Source organism: Podarcis raffonei, chromosome 6, assembly GCF_027172205.1.
Source record: "Podarcis raffonei isolate rPodRaf1 chromosome 6, rPodRaf1.pri, whole genome shotgun sequence".
Taxonomy (NCBI): Eukaryota; Metazoa; Chordata; class Lepidosauria; order Squamata; family Lacertidae; genus Podarcis; species Podarcis raffonei.
In genome coordinates this window covers 67,276,094-67,294,966 of record NC_070607.1, presented here as the reverse complement: position 1 = coordinate 67,294,966, position 18,873 = coordinate 67,276,094, and the positions used below count along the sequence as shown (strand labels likewise).

Sequence of the window (18,873 nt, the reverse complement as noted above, 5' to 3'; positions counted from 1 at the left end):
GGGCTGCATGCTATGACACAATGGGACCCTTGTGCTCCTCGTGTGGTGGGTGAAAGGTCAATGCTGAATTCTGATGCAGAGATGGGAACAGAGTTTCTCTGAGAGCAGTGAGAGTCTTGCATCTGTCACCAAATAGGGGATGGGCTCCTTAAAGAAAAGCAATGCAGGAATCTCAACTAAGTCATCCATGAGGGATGGCTATCCAACCTCTGCTTAAAAACCTTCAAGGAAGGCAATCTCACCACCTCCCAAGGGAGTCCATTCCACTCTCAAACAGCTCTTCCTGTCAGAAAGTTTAGTGGGAATCTCCTTTCTCATAAGTTGAAGTTCCTTTCTCTCAACTTTGCGCTGGACTAGCAGTGATGTTGGTCAATAAACTGAGATGGCACAGTTGACTCAAGGGGTCACCAAGCACTGCTGACCAAATGCCCACTCCCCAATCTCCTCCTATTTACTCCTTGCAAGCTCTGGTATATATACTGCTGCAAAGGCGGCAGGCTACGAAATATACCACTGACTGTATGGAGCTTTCTTTTTCCGAACTCATCTTGCCTCTGTTTTGGCAGTACCTGTGCTAAACAACTTTTAAACAAGTCAGACTTCAGTATGAGTGAGTGGACCCTCTTCTGGAACTGTCAGATTGCTTGGCCAGGGCTTGAATGCCATTGGCTAAATTGCTTGGTATGTGAAGACAACTTGAGGATTATAGAATATGGGTTGGGAAGATGCAGAGAAATGATCACGGTTGGCTTAGCAGCTGTCCACTACAATCCAGCAAGGATGCAGTGTGCCTGAGGAGACTAAATCTAGAATCCTATGTGTGCTTACTTGTGAGTAAAGTACACAGTAGGAATTAATTCTGATTAGATATCTGGAGGATACACATCTGGGAACAATATCATCAGCTGAGAAGCTGCTAGCATCATACATCCCTCAGTTAATTAATAGACAAATCCTTTTTTTTTTTACACTAGGTTGCAGCATGCAGATTTTTCCAGCAGTGTACCAGGGGAGTTCTGCTGGCATGCCATTCTGTTGGCATAACTTCCATCTCCTCCAGCGAAGCACCAGAAGACCGCTTTCTCGGCCACTGTAATTCTAGTACTATATAGGATTGCACCCTAAATCCCCAAATCATAAAGGGAATTTGGGACAAGTTGTTACTGAACTAGCTTCCTCCCAGGAGAAATGTATAAAGATGGGCATCAGACTGTTGCTTCTGAATCAGATCCCAGGCATGGCCAACGCCAAGGGAGCAATCATATGGCTAAAATGAAACTGAATGGAGGTTCTCAAACACCATCTGCAGGCCTGCCTGCTTGTTTAACTGTGTTTTAAAGCCTTTGATTTGAACTGTTGTGATTTTAAAGTTTTTAGTGTTTTAAATTTGTTTTTAGTGCAAGTCACCTTGAGTTACCTTGCAGAAAAAGGGGCCAACAAATACAATAATAAGCTGTTTTGCCAATTAACTCTGCAGGCTTTTAAAGGATCTTTAGTCAATATCTGAGGGGAAAGATATTTTTATTTGAACAGGATAGGAAAACCTCCTCCAACAGCAACAACCAAAAGCCCTCAAACAGTAAACCTTCTTACAATGAGAAACAACCCAAAAGGAACTGTTCCCCCCACCAGACCTTCACCCTCATACAACACCAGCTCCAACCCTGAGAAGCCTCAACAGAATTTGGTCTATCACTCTCTTCCCCCTGACCACATTGCCCTGTACTATTTATACCTGCCTCAACCAGGTGGGGCTGGATATCTTCACAGCCACCACCTGTGGCTTCTAATCAGGGCAATGAAGCCCCAGCTGGGCCACCCTTGAAGGCAGGAGTGCTCCTGCAAGGACTCACAGGAAGGGTTGGCTACATAAGGCCAAACCTACACCTCCTTGGTTTTCCTTCCACATTTTCTACTACATAGGCATAGTAATAATAATTCTCATTATGCCAAGGACTGCTGCCACAAAACACCTCGCCTTCGGCACTCCTCTCACAATGCACGTTGATTCTACTATTCTTCTGTGACTCAGCAAGGTAAGGCACCAACTCCCTTGCAGCCTGTCTCTTTGATTATTGAATTAGGGTCATTCTTAGTTCAAAAGTACATGGATGTACGAACCAGCCGCCTAACGTGCACCTATATAAGCACCCAGTGCTTTTTTCTAAAAAAATGTTTAAGGGTACTGTGGTTTTCCTGCTCATATTGAAATACTGCCCCTCAATTAGGCCAAACTTAGATTCAAACTTAGAACTAATTTCCAAATGCTATAATCAGATAACCTGCTAGGTTCTTTAATTGGTTCTTCTTATCTCTAAAACTAGCCTTGCTAGTGACCTTGTTGAAATTCTGACAGCATAGTGACAACAAGGGCTCAGATGGATGATCATCTGGTCCAGAACTCTTGCTGTTGCATGCAAAGTGCCAGTAGCTTCATCCTGATCAAGGAAAGTCTGGATCGTGGCTATTAATGGTGAAAAGATTTGGGCTGGAGGACCTTAACTGTGGAGCTAACCCTGAGAGACAGACAGTGGTACAAGCTGTATCTTGGACACATACTGATGAGAGTATGTTCCATATAGTGTTGCCCCAGTTGTCAGGAATTCAGAGGCAAAGAATACAATGGAGTATGGTAGCTAGAATGAGATGGGAACTATGGCATTTCCCCCAAAACATTTAAAGCTGTGTTGTACAGGATCAAGCTTATTGGCCCATTTAGGCAGCTGTTTTCCAGGGTCTTAGGCAGAAAGTCCCCTACAGCAGGCTTCCTCAACCTCAGCCCTCCAGTTGTTTTTGGCTACAACTCCCATGATCTCTAGCTAGCAGGACCAGTGGTAAGGGATGCTGGGAATTGTAGTCTCAAAACATCTGGAGGGCCGAGGTTGAGGAAGCCTGTCCTACAGACTCTTGTAGTGAGGGCTGGGGGGGATGTTGTATCCTTCAACAGAAGCACAACCTCAAATGATGACATCTGGAATACACCTAAAGAGTAAACACCATGTCCTTGTTTTGCAAGCAACTGATTATCTGAACGTAGGAAGTCTGGAGAGCAGCATCCAGGCCCGTTCAAATGGGTGGGCATTGCACAAGAGCAGGACTGTGGTCTTGTGCAGGCTCTGTTCATTTGAGAGATGTTTTCACAGGAGAAATCCTTGCCAGACTGTATTCCTTGATAAGTGGAAGGGTCACTTGGAATTTTTCTTCTTCTACATCTTGGGTTGATACTGCTCCCTTTTCTGCTGTTTTCCTAAGGACTTTCCCAGACAACCAGTTGCTTGCAAAATAAGAGCATCATCTGTGCTCTTTTATGGTAAGGTATCCAAATGCCTTTCTTCAACTTTGCTTGAGATTATGGAATAGACCCATTTCTCCAGCACTCGGGACTGTCAATATTTTGTTGCTGGGGAAATGCTGTTTTTTTCTCCAGATATAGTGCATTCAGTGTGATTGCAATTATTGTGTGCAATGTGGCCGTGTAACTGTCCCCGGGACCTTTGGGAGGGTGCCTATGCTGTGAATGATTATGGAGGGCACAATTGCACCCCCCACCCTGAAATGAAACACTGTGGCCCTTTCTTTTACTTGAATAAAAACAGAGGCATGATCTGACTAGAGCTGAAGTCTGATGATTTTTGTAGGTGACTTAAGAATACGGTGAAAGGTGGTGGGTTCCATGGGCATAGCCAGATTTATGAAGGACACCCACCTGTCATCACCCTCTGTCTGGCTTAGCCGGTTTGCTAGTTGCGTTGCTAGAATGCCCCACAACCTCATCCAAGTGATCCCAGCGAGCAATTCAATTTCAAATATTCTGATTATTTATACTTTTTATTTATTTACTTGATTTATGTGGGGCAGCTGCCCCCTGCCCCCCTGGCTATGCCCATGATGGGCTCCTACACCAGGCTCTCCCAACTTGGTGCCCCTGAGATGCCTTGGACTACTGGCACGGTATGTGGTCAGGGATGATAGGAGCTGTAGCCCTAGAGGGCACCAGGCTGAAGTTGTTGTTGTTGTTGTTGTTGTCTATTGCATTTATATCCCACCTTTTTCCTCAAAGGCGCTCAAGGTGGCATACATGATTCTTCCCCTCCTCATTTAATCCCAGCAAGAACCCTGTTATGTACTGAAGTTCTCACCCTGGGCCAGCAGGGGGATACTGTAGATAGTTTTCACTCAGGTCCACATATGCAAATAAGGAATTGAAAGTGACGATCAGTGATTGGATAGTTACAGAAAGTTGTTACTGTTGTGTTGTAGTGGAGCTCTATATAAGCAGGTTGGCCGAACCCTTCAGTTCAGTTCAGTTCTGGGTCTGTGAATAAACAAGAGCTGTTTGAAGAATCGCTGTGTCATCTGATATGTTCACCCACAACTTAACAAACTCTGTGAAGAAGGTGAGGAGCAGTGACTCTGTGAAGAAGAGGAGCAGTGACTGGCCGAAGGTCACCCAGGGTTGGCCTCACTGGCTCTTGGGAAGGCTGGGACACTGACAAGCTTTTCCTGACCTTGCCTTGAAAATTTGTTGGTGCATTCATTGGCTGGCTGATATATTAATATTTTCTAACCCACCTTTTGGCAAAACCAGGTCTTCCGTCTGCTTTTGTGCAGTAAGCCTAGCTGGGAAATGGGGAAGGACGAGTCTCTTTCTTCGTGACTTCCCCTCCTCTGGCAAGGCCACTGTGGAGAGCCCGCCCCCTTGTCACTTTCAGGCAGCGAGTTCCTGCTAAGGCGCTTCTGCAGACTTCGGATGTGCGGAAGCCCGGAGAAGAGAGCCTGTCAATCTCACGCCCTAGCTTTTGACAACAGAAGGAAACTTAGCAATGCTTCCTTTAGGACAGGAAAGGAAAAACGGGGCGCATTTAAGTCCCCCCCGCTCTATTTTTATTAATTTATTAAACGGAGCTTTTATTTATTTATTTATTTATTTATTTATTTAGCGGAGCTTTTTCCTTGGAGCAAACTAGGTACCCCCCTTTCTGGAGGTTTAGTGAGGGACTTGGCGAGGGTCGGGCAAAGGAAATGATGTGGTTCTTGCGCGGGGTGTGTGTGTTTGTGTCACCATTCGCAAGATCCTATGGATAAACCCCCCTTCCTTCCTTCCTGATCTAAGGGAGCGAGAGTATGTGCGCGTGTCAGTCACATTTTTTTAAAACGAGATCTTCTGGATAAACTGAGATCTAAGCTCGCCACGGCGCACCACGCCCGTCCCTCTCCAAACCATTGTTGTCATTTAGTGAAGGAAGCCAACAGCTGGAGGAGAGATTTCCTGCCTCCCCTCTGCCCCCCCCCAACGTATCAGAGAGAAGAAGAAGAAAAACGCAGGCGAGGGGCTGGTCCAAAGACCTTGGCAGGGGGATCCCCCGACCCACCCACCCACGCAGGCCTACGAGGGGCAGGCAGCTGTCATCAGAAGGACCCCCCCCCTCGCCCCAAGACTAAAGGGTTTTCTCAGGCTCATTTTCTCGATGAGGAAGCCTGGCGTTGGACTAAGCAGCTCGCCAGAGCCTTTGAGTTTCTGGAGAAAGCATCAGGGGACGGGGAAAAGGAAAGAGAAAAGGCAGCGCGTGTGTGCGCGCTGGTGTGTCACGTCACGGCCGCCTGGCACCCTCCCTCTCTCCCTCCCTCCCTCTTTCTCAGACACCGCATAAAGAGCTGGCTGGCGTGTGCCGGAGGGGCACCGAGGGCCCACGTGACCGCCCCTCCCAGTCGGCATCCCCGGGGATCGGCACTTTGTTCAGGATGCTGCCGCTCGCCGCCCCCATTGTGGACTGAAGATCTTGGGCATCGCCGACGCGGAGGGGGCTGGGCGAGAAAGGCCGGCTGGCTGCTGGAGGGGGGGCACCCTTCGCCGTCCCGCTGGACTAAAAGGGGGACAGGGAAGCGGGGGGGGGGAGGCGCCGGAGGGGGGGGTGCTGGGCGAGGACTGGCGGCGGATCTTCTTCTCCCCGAGGCAAAGGAGGGAGCCAAGGCGATGGGCGAAGCGCAGACCGCCTAGTAGGGTAAGTGGCTGACTTGGACGCGTGCGCCCAGCCCCGCGTGGATGCTTGTTTTGGGTGGGAGGGTGTCTGCGTGTGTGGTCCTCCAGGGGGCACATGCCGGGTTGGGGGTGGCCCCGCGAGGGAAACCCTCCGCTGCTGTGTCCCTCGAAGGCCAGCAGGATGCTCTCCAGCCGAGGCATCCAGCCCAGCCCACGGCAGCTCCGCGGAGAGCCTGGCAAGGAGGGGCTGTGTCGGATCCTGGTACATTCTGTTCGGCGGCGCTTGCCAAGCGGACGGAGGTCCAGGCGGGCTGCTTGGCGGGGCCGCTGCATCCCAGCTGCTCCTCCGAGGGCAGCGTGTCTGCTCCGCGAGACGGTGACTCAGCCTAAGGTCAGCGATGGGTGGGAATTGGGCTGGGAGGGCGGCCCCCCCGCTCTGTCCCGTCCAGGCTGGCAGAACTTGAGAGCACGAGGACGAGCCCGACTAACTTCTGGAAGATTAGGAGACTCGGAAACTCAGGCTGAGCGGTGGCTGGTGCCCGTCGGGGCTGGAGGGAGGGAGACTAACTAACAGCAGAGCTGGAGCCAATGGCAGGTCGAGCCAACTAATCCTCGCTTTGTCCTACCCCCTGCTGAGTCCGACAAGGGGACGGAGACCGAGGAGGAGGAGGAAGCAGCTGACAGGCTGGCAACCCCCGGACAGCCTGCAGGTTAGAAGACGGGCAAGCGAGGGGTAACTAATGGAGCAGTACACCAGCCGCCCAGATCAACCGGCATCCACCGCTGAGGATGCAATCCTAAAATATAGGCAGCTGCTGTCATAGCATCATAGAACTGTAGATGGGGAAGAGACCCAAGGGTCCTTTAACCCAACGCCCCGCAATGCAGGAATCACAGCGAACCCCGCTGACGTGGGCACAAGCCCCACTGAATTCTTCCTGAGTAGGCTTCGTTAGGCTGGCCGCCTTATTATGATCAGACAAGCTGCCTGTATGGGCTGCCCCCCCCAACTCTGAGTGCTTTCCATCACCTGCGAATCCTCCTTGCCTCCGCCCCTTCTCTCCTGTGTGTATTTGACACTTTCCCCACTCCTGGCTACCCAGTTGTGTCACTCAACAATTTTATTTTGGGCTTGGGCTGCCACACAGGAAAAACCACGTGGATGTGCAGGAGGGGAGGCTGAGCAGAGAGAAGCCCCCTGGTTCAGCATGGGAGACAGACTTCTGCTTCTGTCTTTGATGATTCCCCACCCACCTCTCATGCCAAGGGGGGTGCCGGGATTTACTAACTTGGGGTAAATCAAGACAGGATAGGATTTTACCAGTTATAGCTGCTTTTCCGGCAAAGGTAACTTGGGACATCACATTAGAGCAAGTGGCACCAAGATGCTCAAGATGGAGTACATAATTTTTCCCTTCCCAATTTTATCTTCACAACACCCCTGTGAGGTTGGTTGGGTTGGAAGATGGCAACTGGCCACAGGTCACCCCAATCAGCTTCCTAGCTGAGCTGTGGATTTGAAACCTAGTCTCCTGGTCCAAGTTGGCATCTAGACACTCCACTCTACTGTCTTTACACTGCACCACATTGGCTCTGCTGCAGCTCTATACATAAAGTTTTTAGATCTAACAACAGGAAAGTCCAATATGTCTGCAGTGAATGCATGTGTCGGAAAGATGAACTCATAGCCAGGGATCTGAGACTGGCTGTACAGATTGTCTCATATTGTGAGCTGTGCTATTAAGAAAGTTCCTCTTCCCACAGCACATAGTTAAACTACTGGCTCTTGTAAGAGGCAGCGATGTGCACCAACTTGGTGAAAGGGGATTAGAGAAACACGTGGAGGATATGTGACCACTAGCCACAATGATCTCCGTCTGCTGTTGGAGGCAGGCTCTCATATTATTATGGCATTTAGTCTCCTGCAATGTGAACAGCAGGATCATGTAGTTCTGCCCCATAAGGAGGTTTCAGACTTCGCCCCACCTCACTTTGTGCAGAAATCCCTGCTCTTTTCACAATGCATGCACAACAAAGATCTGTCGCTGTTTACTTGTAACATCCCAAACCCCTCCAGACAATGAGTCTCGTGTGCCAGTGTGGCATCCCCAGTCCCAAACACAGAGTGAGCTCAGCTTACAGCCTCCCTTTTTCATCATCAGCTCTACAGGCCAAGAGGATATGAGCTTAAAGCTGGCTTGGCTGATGCTCTCTCTCTCTGTGTGTGTATTGTCAGAGGCTCCTGAGCATGACACAGGGGAGAAGTCATTTCTGGTAATAGTCTACCAGGAAATAGGCCAAATGGTCATTGGGCTGGGCTGTGGGCGCTAAAGGGGAGGAAGGAGAGTCTGTGTAATCATCAAACGGTATTCCAATTCCTGAGGAAGCTGATAAATCACAAGGAACAAGCGTGGCTAACAATGAATGCGGCTCATTCTTCCTTTGGAAATCAGGCTCCCTGTGTTTTGTTTCGGTTTTGTTATGGTATGTGTGCGTGCGTGCTTTACCGCTAGTTTGCTCTGAGCTGGGTTAAGTGGCTTTAGCAAAAAAATGTGGGTTTTGTTGCTGTTGTTACATACATAACAGATACACACTATGCCTCTGATAACAGGCTGCTGTACAGACATACTAAGCAAGAGGCAGTCTGGTCTTCAGAAAATTCAAGGATCCGCATCTAGGAAGCACAGACAAAGAGAAGTAAAACAGCAGGGAGGAGGGGAGCAATGTGTGTCCAAGGACCACCCAGCAGAGGACCAGGCTCTTTTTTTGCCTCTTACAGCCAAGCTGGCACGAACCCCACCTGGACTAGGAAGACCCGAAGCTTAATCTTCCAAACCTTGATCATTCTTAACAGTGAGACATTTGAATTCATTGTTATTAAAATGATCTCTCTTGTTTCTCCAAGCCTGCTGTATTAATTATTTGGATTGCTGGTGACATTGTTGCTGTAATTCGTCCACAGCCTGCTGGGATAGGGTTGGCAATATATAAATGATGACACGGCTCTCCTTTTATGAAAAAAGGGCCGCGAGGTTTATTTGCTCACATTTGCCTAGCCGGGTGAAGCCTTGAAAAGCACAGCAGATGCAACACAATAACCCTTGTTTGTTGAGTGGCAGGCTGGAGGTGGCAACAGCTTGGCACAGATCCCTAAAGGGAGTGCCCCCTTCCTGCTGCCATGGCTCTTTGGCGAATATCACTCCTGCCGTGCTTGGCTTTTAGCTTGTTTCTGAGCAGATCGGCCTGCCACAGTTTCATCCTGGTGGTCACCTGGGCTTCTTTTGGAACATTCGCTTGGGGAGAAAGGAGAATCTTGGGAGGTTAATTTATGGGAAGTTCAGATGCATATAGAATAGGCTGGTTCTATGTCGGTTGCAGCAGGAAGCTGAATTCAGGCTCAGCGTTTTCCTTTCTCAGCTGGGCAAACAGAGGCTTGGAATCCTCCCTTTGCCTTCTTCAAGCTGGCCTTTCCATCATATCGCTGCCAGTAGGAAACCTTGGCAACGCTGCTCTTTAGATCCTTTGGGTGCACCTGTTCTATTGATGGGAATGTTGAGAACAGCCGTCTCAGGTTAGAACCAGCATGAGGAATACCAAGCCATTGGTGGCACTGCAGGGGTGATTCTCACAGACATCAAGAGATCAAGGGGGTTAAGTCACATGGCCAAATTGGCATGTGAAATGTTGAGTGAGTAGGCTGGGGTTGGAGCTGGCCATTGTGTGAGAGCAGCTTTGCTGTATCCCCAGCACTTGGCTTGTACTGCACGGGGTCAGGGCTGCCATGCCTCTCCTGTAACCTTTGAGGTGGGGCAGAGTGAGCTGAGCCTCGGGGGGGAAATGCAGTGCTCTTCCACTTAACTCAGATCCGGGCTTTTTGACTTGGTCGTGAATTTGTGCAATAGGAAAAGGTCTAAATGGTGCAAACAAACATTTGAGAAAGGATCTCTAGATGTTTTGAACCTGAGCGATAGAGCTTCTAATTCTCAGGCAGAAGGTCGCAGGTTCAATCACTGGCATCTTCAGCTTGGACCAGGAATGTCCCCTGTCCCTGGAATGTCCCTGGAAAACCAGTGTCAGTCAGAGATGATAAAAATGGTCAGACTCAGTATAAGGCAAGTAGAAACCCACCCAACTCTCCTGAGATTAAGGCATAGATGATGAAGAATGTTGCAGGAAGCTTTTCCCACTCTGGTGGGGGAGATGTAGCCAGAGCGGGGAAATTGGCTGATTCAGCTCAGAGGAAAGATCAGCATTTGCTGCCCCAAGAGCTGCTTTCTCCGCTATTGATTATCCTGCACTGGAGGCCTCAGAAGGTAAGCAAGCTCATTAGGCCTGCCTAAGCAACACAGAAAGAGGCTGTCTGTTTTAAGTTGGCAAAAACCAGAGGCAGATTCCTGGAAGAGGACCCTGAGAAAGCTAAATGATGTTCCATATTGGACCAGCTCATCAGCCAAGATTTTCTATCTCTTATTTTAGCCTGGGGCATTGATTCCCAATTGGGGAGTCTGGCCCCATCAGGCAATCATGGGAGACTGTCAGCAATGAGTGCCTGAAATGATGGAGGATAATAGGCTAAATGAGGAGGGAAGTGATGTATTGGCAAGAAGGAAATGTTGAACAGGTGGAGTCCTCAGTACAGCTAAACATTTTAGTAGCAATGGAAAATTTGTTCTATGGAATCCGTAGGGTTGGAGAGAATCTGCTATAGTGCCACACACTCTGTTTAGAAGACCTTCAAGCTGGTGTTGTCTTGCTTTCTACTGTCCACTTCCAAGACCAGACCCAGGGGGAGGGAATGGCAGTCCGGTCGTATGTCATCATGTTAGCAGCTACAGTATAGGCAGAAGTTGGTTCTGCTGTCTGAAGCTAACATAAAGACATAAAACAGGTATAAACAGAGAACTCCTGGATGCCAACATCCAGGTTTGAGGCAAGTACTCTCTGGTGAGAGAACACCAGCAGATATTTAAAATCACAAAACGTGCAGCAAAGTAAAGTGTGGAAATATAGGCTGTTAGACCTTTAAAATATGCTCTTGTAAGTTCCTTCCAAAGTTTCCCTCTTCCCCAGGCATTGAAAAAGACAACATGTTTGGTAAATTAAAAACAGTTTACTTACAAACTCTTCAAAGGTCAGATTCATACAGCATTCAGAAAATGCAGGCAGTAAAACTTGGCTTAGTTACAGTGGCAAAAGTTCCTAAATTAGTATGGAAACTCAAGAGAGGCTTGTTAGAGCCATGTGGTCTGAGCTTGGATCAACCAGCCTCTTCACACACTGAGTTTCTCAGGTAGACTTGATTACCTTCCTCCCAAGGTGATGTAGAGTGACTTTATGGCATTAACCCCTTCCTGCATCAAATGAACTTAAGCCTGTTGGGCCTATGAATCTGGTTATCCCCACAGATCTCAGGGGTATGTGAGTGTTTCCAAAAACACATACAGTATGAATAAAAAAATAAAAGTAATGAAATTTCAATCCATATGGAAAGTCAAATAAAATTATTTGGGGGGGTCAGGTTTTAAAGGGGATTATTAGGTTAGCTAAAAAAGGTAGTGTTGGTTTAAAAAGGTTGAGCAACACTGCTGTAGATAATGAGCTAGATGGACTTTTGGTCTAACTCAATATAAGGCAGATTCCTGTATAAAGAGCTGGGGAAAAGACTGAACCCAAACCTACTCCAGTTGAGATTGTTCCTCTTGGAAGGTGTCCCATAGGAGAAACCAGGTGCCTGGGTGGGATCTTTGTTTACAGCTGACATCAAAGCCTGGTGTGTGGCAGGAATCTCTGCCATGGAACCGATTCAGGATATCCTGGGGTTGGCCTGTAACAAAAACAGCACCAGGCCGACCCAGAGTGTTGCTCTAATAGCTACCGGGGCCCTTGCCCTCTTGTCTGAGCAGCAGGCCCCGGCTGCAGGAGATAGGCTTATAAATAGACTGCAGAGATCCCGTATTTTTCCTGTTGAACAACAGCCACCCCTGCTGTGGCCAGCAAGGCAGGAAAAAGGTGTTTCCTCCTGGCAAGGTCTGCCGTGGGACCTGATGGGGCCTCTCTCTGGGTCCAGATGGGGCAAGATAAGAGCAGCAGGGAGATGAGGTTTCAACCACTAACTCCCCAGCATCTGCTCTGGGCTTCAGCACTTTGTCACCGAGTCCTGTGGGACAGCCAGAGCCTCAGCAAGTGCCTGAGACCAGATATCTCCTGTCTGCCCTTGGGCCAAACAAGACTTCCCATCCCAGATGGCCCCAGCATCTGCCTGCTGTATCCATACGCTGTTGCTTATTGGCCTACAGGCTGCCGGGAAGAAGAGCACTGCAGCCGACTCCCGGTAAGCAACTTGGTAAGACACACAGCTACTCTCCCTGCCTCCTCTTTGCTTTGCCATCTGCTTGCAACTGCTGCTGGCATTTTTTATTCGTAGGCAGGAGGCAGCTTCCTTATATACAGAGTCAAGATGCTTTGGTCCATCTAGGATTGTTTAGAGATGAATGAGCAGTGGCTCCTAGGGAAAAGAACGTTCCCAGCCCTATCTGGAGATTGAAACTGGGACCCTTTGCATGCAAGGCAAACAGGGGGTCTCATGTACAGTGGTACCTCAGGTTACAGACGCTTCAGGTTACGGACTCCGCTAACCCAGAAGTAGCGCTTCAGGTTAAGAACTTTGCTTCAGGATGAGAACAGAAATCGTGCTCTGGCAGCACGGTGGCAGCAGGAGGCCCCATTAGCTAAAGTGGTGCTTCAGGTTAAGAACAGTTTCAGGTTAAGACCTCCGGAACGAATTAAGTACTTAACCCGAGGTACCACTGTATTTCTTCGCTCACCCCTGAGCCAGAGTTCTGAGAATATCCAAAAGCGCAGAATAAAGGCAGCTTTTAAAAGTCACCCTCCTTGTTTCTCTGTGGGGAAGCATCCTTCCATGAGAGATGAGTGTTTCTTCATATATATATATATATATATATATATATATATATATATATATATACACAATAAATCATTCCCAATTTTTGCTCAATGCAGATTTAGTTGTTGTTTCTTCATGGAGTTGATGTTGTGCTTTGCGGGGGGGGGGGGGAGCCCTGTCACTTTATTTTAGTGACTGCTTAAGGTAGGAAAGAGGCGCACCAGGAGGGGTTGGATGTGGGTAGTTGCTGGGGGCTCCCCTGCATGGTTATCTCTGCTTGGCAAGTCTGCTTTTAATTACGACAAGGCCTTAAAAGAGGCACACGTGTTGAAGGAATTACTGTCAAAGAGTCCTGTGGTATTAGGAGGCAGCACTTTTGTTGTTGTTGTTGCAGGGGATTTTGTGGATCGAAGCCTCACCTTGTCAGGTGCAATAAATACCATATTGGCCCGAATATAAGCTGCACCTTTAAAATTCATGGGGGGGGGGAGAGAGACAATACCTGAATATAAGCCGCTCCCTTAAAATTCCGCATTTTACCGTATGTCTGTTTCAGCAGCGATATTGTAAAAGCCTATTTTTGTAAGGTCACAAATTTAAGATGTACTTTAAATTTTCATGGTTGGAATTTGGAAAAAAAGTGAGGCTTATATTCAGGCCAATATGGTAAATGGAGAAATCCCTCCCACACCCACACACACTCTCACTCACTCTCACACTGTCTCTTCTTCACCTTCTCCACCTTATTATCCACACACACACAAACATACTTTACTTTTACAAAAACACCCCCCCCCCATCCAGTGATGAATGAAATGAAGTGGCTAATCCTGTAACAGTCATGAAAAAGGAAACATCACAATTTAGGATTCAAATAAGTTTTCAGCATTGGAAATTCAAGGGCACCTTTGTTTAAGTTTCTGTTATCTTATTTAGCTTCGCTGTGTGTATGGGCAGTGGTGAATTTTGGGCTTAAAAACGAACAACAACTCCAGCTCTACAGATCACACCTGATATAATCTGTCCTGTGCAGAAGCGAAGGTTGCAATCCTGACAACATCTGCTTGAAAAGAAGCCATTCCTACTGAGTTCAGTGGGACTTACTCCCAGGTAAGTGGAGTTAGGAATGCAAACTAAGACATCATGCCACCCACAGCCATTTTCCTAAATGGATTTTACTTAAATGTAGAGAAAAGTATGTACTCTACGCAGACTTGCTGTCTGTTCCTTATTACAAGGAATGGTTCCATGTAAGGGAATCTAATTTGTTGGACACACTACACAATGCATAAAGCTAATTTAAAACATTTCAATGCCAGTATATTCTAAAACAGTGTTTGGCATACATTGTTATGTGCATCAGCCTTCTCTAAGCTGGTGCCCTCTAGGACCACAACTACCATCAGCTCCAGCCAGAATGGTCAGTGGGCATGAATGAGGGGTGTTCAGGCAAGCGACACCTGTGGATTATCTGGTTGTTGGGTTGAGATGGGAATCTGAAGCTACTGCCTGAGGAATCCTGGCTACGTCTGATGACCAAAGGCAGAATTTCTTTTTCTTCTTTTTTTGCCAAATCATTTTTATTGATTTTCCAAATTTTAACTAATCAACCACAATTAAAACAAATTTAATACATCCCCCCCAAAAAAATTGGCTTCTCACACTCTTTTCTCAATGTGCCCATAATTTCCTCTTGTTGCTGCATTGTTTTCCAACATTCTATTCCCTATAGTTCACATTCTATTCCCTATAATTAACCATATGTATATGTGTGTGTGTGTGTGTGTGTGTGTGTGTGTGTGTGTATATATATATATAGTCCTTAAGCATCAGCTATCCATCTGCTGAAGCAAATGCAGAATTTCCATGTTTCAAACCCAAGCAACTCCTGCTCTTTGGAGATCCACTGCAATATTTCCTTTTGACTTTGCTTCTCTTGCCCGAGAGTCGCAAGAGCTGGCTGAATGGCAGGAGAAAGCCTATCTCATTTCACTGACGGGGCATTATCTCACAGGATGATTACTATGACATGGCGGCTTCTTTAATGTATTTACATTAATTAAACCAGGCTAATTTGAAAGTGAGAATGTAGGCTACAGCATTGTACAGTACTGTATTCCCAAACCCTTTGTCTATAGCTTCCCTGCAATTCCTCAGAGGAGCCAGCAGGAGGAGCAAGTAACTCACTTTAAATCCAAGCCCAGCCCTTCCCTTTCCTCCCTAAGTTTACAATTCAGCTGAGCATCATTTCCAGCCAGTCGTCTCCCTCAGCAGTTAGTGAATTAAATGCAGCCGGTTGAGAGATTTGGGAGGTGGCTCCGAGATCGGCAGAATCTCCCGGGACTCGGCAAGTGAGCTGGATCAATGGCTGATACACTGGAGCTAGCATAATCATGAATATTCTTTGAAAAGCGATGGAAATACTCTGGGTGAGCCAGACAAGGTAGGGAGCAGCTGGGTAACTTAGCAACAGAGACCCTGCACTGACCATTTTCACAAAGTATGCTGTCTGAGCCCAAATTTCCGAGAGGATGAGGAAGTCCTATGATGTGGGCCCTTTCTCTAGGGCCTGCCAGTCATCAACATAAAGCTGGATCACCCACTGGTCACCAGTTTAACCCAGTGGAGTAGCTCACTGGTTCATCACATGCTGAGCACACAGGCGACCCCGTTTTGTTTTTATTCTTTGTGCATTTATATCCTGCCTTTTTCTCCAGGGATCTCAAGATAGTGTCCATGGCTTCCTCCCTCCAAATTTAATCCCCACAACAACCCTGTGAGGTAGATTAGTCAGAGAGGCAATGACTAGTGCCCAAGGTCACCTAGTGAACTTCATGGCCAAGTGGGGATTTGAACCCTGCTCTCCCAGGTCCTAGTCCGACACTCTAACCATTACGCCACCCTGGTTCAATTGGTGGCATCCCTAGATGGGGCTTGGAAAGATTCCTGTCTGAGTTGCTGCTGGGCAGGACTGAGCTAAATGGGCCAATTGACTGCTCTCAGCATAAGGCAACTTCTTACGTATCTAAGGCTGGATTCAGACATACGTGTTTTTGCCCAAAGCGTTGACTGGCAGCTAGCAAGTGGCTGGTGGAAATACCTGGCGCTAGGTTGTCGAATGAGTATTTTGAGAAATAGGCTCCATAGATATGGAGTGGTACAGTGGTACCTCAGGTTACATACGCTTCAGGTTACAGACTCTGCTAACCCAGAAATAGTGCTTCAGGTTAAGAACTTTGCTTCAGGTTGAGAACAGAAATCGTGCTCCGGCAGTGCGGCAGCAGCGGGAGGCCCCATTAGCTAAAGTGGTGCTTCAGGTTAAGAACAGTTTCAGGTTAAGAACGGACCTCCGGAACGAATTAAGTACTTAACCCGAGGTTCCACTGTACACTAGTTTTTCATAGCTCATCCCGCCAGAAAGCAGATGTTGGTTCACCCTACAATTCTACATATTTTTTTCCTGTGTGTGAATCCCATTAAATTCACTGGGACGAACTTCCAAATAAGGATCCCATTGCATGTTTCTGACATTGAATGGTTGGGCTGCATTGCTAACCATGGAAAGAAAGTCCTAGGCAGAATTAGGCATACTTATCTCCACGGATTTCAACTGGTTTGAGCACCTCCAACCCCAGCCCTGCATAGTTAGAAGGCTACAACCCTATTCTCAATTACTGGGACATATGTCTGAGTAAACATGTATGTTGCACACAGCCAGGCTGTAAATCTAATTTCAAGGGGATTTAAGCAAATCCTCTGAATTGTTCCCTGTGAGCTTTTCAGAAAACACCTGTGTAACTCTTTGGGGAACTATATTTCAAATCCTCCTAGGGACAACTGTAAGAAATACTCGCAGTTGATTTTGCAGTTCAGTGCATGTCCAGGGTTCAAGTTCAGTTCATCTAGAAGGATTTTTCGTGTAAACTGATAGGATAGGCTAAGTTATATCTGTGTTAAATGAATGATGATTTCATGGCTACGATTTCATTGCACTGCACAATGTAAAAACAGCTCTCCTTCTTAGGAGCAGTCTTGCAAGCTGTGTTTAAGCAAACGTAGTTTGAGAGCGGCATTTTAAAAAGGAACGGTAGGCAGACAGGCAGGCAACCAGGAAATTGAAACATTCTTTTCTTCATCCAGAAGCAGGAGAGTTGCATACTGAGCATGATCCAGGCTGGCTTGTCTGGAGGTAGATGATGCTTAAAAGCAAATTCCCCTAAAGTAACGATGAGCTTTTCCCCAACACAATGCATAAAATGGGAGACAGGCTTCAGGGACTGTGGTGGGGGTAACAACAATGGTAATAATAAAAAATTTATTTATATGTCACCAGTCAGGGAACTGCCATCGAAGCCAGAGGCGGAGGCAAGGCTCCAGAGCGATGCTGGAGAGGGACCCAGCAGGGAGAGAGGCAGCCCATCTGCTGGGGAAGAAAATCAGCGTGACACCAGGGGTGAAGGGGGGCAGATGGGGGAATCGGTGAGGGGGCTCCAGGACTCCTCGCCGGAAACCAGCGGGGAGAGCACGGGTCCTCCGCTGCCCACACCCACCCTGTGCAGAAGACTTCCGCGCAGGGAGAGTAGGCGGAGACTTGGCGTCAAAGAACTTCTTTGCTGGAAGAAGTTCAAGAAATGCCCACTGACGGATTCTGCCAGTGACTGAAACAGCCACGAAGTAAAGGGCTGTCCAGACAGAAAGGGTTTAACCAGGTAACCTAGCCAGGAGTGGCGGCAACTTACGCACGAGCAACCCCTATAACCATTACATCACCCATCTGACTAGGTTGCCCCAGCTGCTCTGGGCAGCTTCCAACAGTTTAAATAACTCTGTCCTCTCTTCACCTTTGCTAAATCCTTGGTAGTACCATCATCACAGTATACAAGACATTGCAGAATACCTGTTAGACCCCCTTGCAGTGAAATCAAATGGCTCAGGTACAACTCAGTTTCTGTAAAACCAGGGATGGGGAACCTGTGGTTCTCCAGATATTGCAGGACTACAACTCCCATCATCCCTGAACATTAGTCACGTTAGTTGGGGCTGATGGGAGTTGTAGTCCCCCCCCAAAAAATTATGACAGGCATTAGATTTGAGGGAGGCTGTCCTAAGCGATGTGATTGGTTGCTTCAGAAAATGTCTTCCCTCCTTAGAGGAATGCATGCAGCTGCAGTGCAGAAATGTTTGAAATGGCTTTGCCTGGACCGGCTGGATTGCATGGGATGAACTGTCAAGTAGGGTTGATAGCTGCAGTCTAGAGATGGATGCTCTTTGCGTTCCTCAGTGAAACCAGAGAGTCAGCACCTGCTGCTTCCACTTCACGTTTGACTCCGTCCTTTCAATCTACACCCTACCCACTGTTGCCCCACAACTGAAGAAAGCCCCAGGGAAGGATCTGAGACTGGGACCATGCCTGCAGCTGAATGAGGGGGCAAAATAGATGGAATTCCTTGAGACGACAAGTGTAGCGTTGGTGGCAGGTGCCCAGGGGGACTAGCAGGGTGGAAAGCCCAACAGTAGGTGGAGGCAGAGCCAAGGACAGGGAGAGCCAACTCAGGCTAGTTTTGCCCTCATCCTCCTCCATGCCAAGCTATAGAAGGATAACACAGAGACTAAAGAGGAGGAAGCTGACAGCCGAGGCTGGATATAAGCAAGAAAATAGGCAAGGGAAGATGGTGAGGCAGTGCCCCATTTGCCCTAATAGATGGAAGTGGAAGAATATCCTTTCCCAATGTTAAATTTCTATGCAAAGAGAAAGCTAGCATGTTGTAAGCCAGCCCCTTTGCCTGTCATGGTAGTTTTCTGTTTTCAGGGAATTATTGACATAGGGAAGAGCATTTTAAATCAATCTTCTGCTGTGAAGCTGCCTGTTTCGGCCATCTCGTTCTGCTGCACACGTGGTTTGAGCCTAAGAGAGAAGGAGTGAAGGCTGAAGGAAGAGGAGCTGGACATGACCTAAAGAAGGGACGGGGGGACCTATGACCCTCCAGAT

General features: G+C 47.7%; 1 protein-coding gene across 1 annotated transcript in view; it reads left to right on the top strand.

Annotated features, from left to right (window-relative positions):
• The first annotated feature begins 5,895 nt into the window (after positions 1-5,895).
• The window catches only part of NAV1 (neuron navigator 1), a 263,232-nt gene continuing 250,254 nt past the window's right edge, over positions 5,896-18,873 (top strand). The window contains exon 1 of the mRNA XM_053393690.1: positions 5,896-6,002. The gene's annotated coding sequence lies outside the window, so the exon portion shown is untranslated. The remainder of the gene's footprint in view (positions 6,003-18,873) is intronic.